The sequence below is a fragment of the Octopus bimaculoides genome, chromosome 7 (genome assembly GCF_001194135.2).
Source record: "Octopus bimaculoides isolate UCB-OBI-ISO-001 chromosome 7, ASM119413v2, whole genome shotgun sequence".
Lineage (NCBI taxonomy): Eukaryota > Metazoa > Mollusca > Cephalopoda > Octopoda > Octopodidae > Octopus > Octopus bimaculoides.
In genome coordinates this window covers 60,097,736-60,100,672 of record NC_068987.1, presented here as the reverse complement: position 1 = coordinate 60,100,672, position 2,937 = coordinate 60,097,736, and the positions used below count along the sequence as shown (strand labels likewise).

Genomic DNA, 2,937 nt, shown 5'->3' with positions numbered 1-2,937 from the left:
TATATATATAGATAGATAGATAGATAGATAGATAGAGTGAGAGAGAGAGAAAATGAAATGAACGACATTCTTTTATATCGATACTCGGTACGCTCGTAGTTCATTGGTGAGGTGATATAATTAACATATTACCTAATGACTGTCATCCATCGAAGACATAAAATGTTTCAAGAAGTCTTTCTGTGGATGGCCTTGTATAGCGCACTACCAGCTTTTACCCAAATTATATTCAATTATAGTCTATCTATCTATCTATCTATCTATCTATCTATCTATCTATCTAACTATCTATATGCCAAGTATGGGGGTTTAGTTCAAAGGTGATCTAAACGACTAGGTACGCTAAGAAGGTGCTGTTACGGATTAGTAGGGCTCCAAGGTTATAGTCGAGACGGTAGTTATGAATTCATTGCAGATTTCCGATAGAGAGGATATATAATTGGTAAAGAGGACAACAAACGTTAAGGCAAGGCAAACATCTAAAGTCATATACGTTTTCCTTCCCTTAACGTTTGTTGTCCTCTTCAACAATTACATGTGTGTGTGTGTGTGTGTGTGTGTGTGTGTGTGTGTGTGTGTGTGTGTGTGTGAGTGTGTGTATGTATGCATGTATGTATGTATATATAGATATACGCACATACATGTATGTGTGTGTAAGTATGGAGATAGTGGGGGCTGGTGGATCTCGGTTGTTCGTTGAATATGAGTACTCAGCCACATGTACTCATAACGTAATTCTCAGGCTCAATTTGTCAGACACAATGTGTGACAGTGTGTGACAACGATCTCACATCATGTATGTGCCGTTGGGTCAAAGGGTGGGAGTGTCGAGACGGTGTTTATGTTGGCTACTGACTATGTTGGAACCGAAGACAATTTGCAAAAGTATGGTACATATTACCATAGTCGTCTGCGAGTTACAGCTGGCCTCTTTAGTGTGAATACAAATCTCTTGGCCCTTTGCAGGAAATCCGGCACTGGTGGGAGAAAAGACAAAAGTCATCTTCAAACAGGTGACCTTCCGTTGAAGGCACGAAAGGACTATGATTGCCGGGTTCATGCAATCATCTAAAATAATGATTCCTAAGTTTTGCAGAAGAGCAACTTAAAAAGAAGAGATGTCAGTTAATTGACTGTTACTTTATTTTATCGACCTCGAAAGGATAAGTTGACCACGGTGAGATTTGAACACAGAACGTAACGCTGGAAGAAATAATGGCATTTATTCTGACTCTATTCTGACTAGAAGAGTAGAATTACTTACTTGCTTGCAACAATTCTTCTAGATAACAGAAATGTGATTGGATATATATATGAAGTATTATTCCAATTATTATACTTACTATAGTATATCTCAACTTCCAATTGTAAATAATCGGATAAGTTTTAAGATGGTAATTAAACTGTATATCTCTGATCATTTGATAGTGAATTACTATGCTACAAATATTGTATGTATACACGAGGTGATATATCATATTGATGAAACTGGAAACCGCGAGCTGTATTTCGTTTTTATCTGCGTGAACTGAATGAATTATGAATCATTATTTTATGTCTTACCTTATGTCAACGCTTGTGTAAAGTAAGCTTTATACAAGCATTGAATAGAAAAAAGAAAATACTTACTTGATTCTTTTATGAGCTGTGATGATATATGCCTGAACTTCAAAGCAATTCTTATATCGAAATTCATTGAAAGGTTCAATTCCGATGTAGAAATTATTTCCAGCTTTAGATGTGAATCATCACATTTCAAAAAGTCATCGGAAAGCAATACATTTCTTTTCCTTCACAACACACACTTGTGTTTCTTCTTTCACAGTATTTCCTTTCCGTAATTATGTTTTTCCTAGCATGAATATAGATAATGAGACATCATATCAGTGAAAAAATATCGTTCCATGTATATAATCATTATCCTTAGAGTACTGGAACTCTGCTGCTGATTGAGGATCACCAATAAAGAATTGCTTTTCATCTAATGATTCAAGAAAAAATTACATTCGATTTTCAATTTACAGAAGTTGATGCTGAAAATTAAAGGATCCATTGTCAACTCTGATGTGCATTTAGCGGAATGTTGTTCATTCCTAGCGTTATATATTTACCACTAAATGATCTGGGGCATTTGGTAGTTTAGTGTTTTGTTACAGACGCATCTCTGTAGAAATAGATGTATACGAGGTGATGATCTCTCAGCGGTTGTGAAATAACGATATCACCTGGCAATATCAGCATAGCACAGCGTGTTAAAAAGCAGTACTGTTGAATTTCAGCTTATGATCTCGTTTCCTTCAACCTTATTTCCTTTCTTTATAAGTGTTTGGTCCACTCGAACCTACGTGAGAGGACTCATACCAAAATGACAGACAGCAGTCACGAGCTCGAGTGCTCGTCATTGCAAGCGGACTTCTTATCCAATCGATCGTTTCTCAGCCCCAAATCCGCGAGCATGATTATAAAACACATACGTTCACATACACACATACAGACACACACATACACACACACACACATACACACACGCACACACATACATACATACATACATATATACATAACATACATACATACATACATACATACATACACACACATGCGCATACACGCAAATATGCAGAAGTTTTTTAAAAGGTAGGTGTTAAAAGGTAGATATAAAATAGACCTCGGTATAAAGATATTCGTTTTTCAAAAGTCATAAATCATATAACAGACACAAAGTAGCAAACAGCAAAAAGCTCAAATGTGAATTGGTATATATTCTCATATAAAATCGTTAAACGATCCTAATTAGTAACTATTAGCAGTGAACTATAATTAGATTCCTGATGAGGTTTGCTTCACCATTTCGTGCCTTTTGATTTATAATATCCAAACAAATATCCACAAACACTCTCCAACTAAACACACACACACACACACACACACACACAC

The 2,937-nt window shown here is 36.0% G+C and overlaps 1 long non-coding RNA gene across 1 annotated transcript in view; it reads right to left on the bottom strand.

Moving 5' to 3' along the window:
* Positions 1-2,937, bottom strand: part of LOC128248386 (uncharacterized) — a 19,745-nt gene that overhangs the window by 10,966 nt on the left and 5,842 nt on the right. The window contains exon 2 of the long non-coding RNA XR_008264625.1: positions 1,630-1,852. This is a non-coding gene — a long non-coding RNA (uncharacterized LOC128248386). The remainder of the gene's footprint in view (positions 1-1,629; positions 1,853-2,937) is intronic.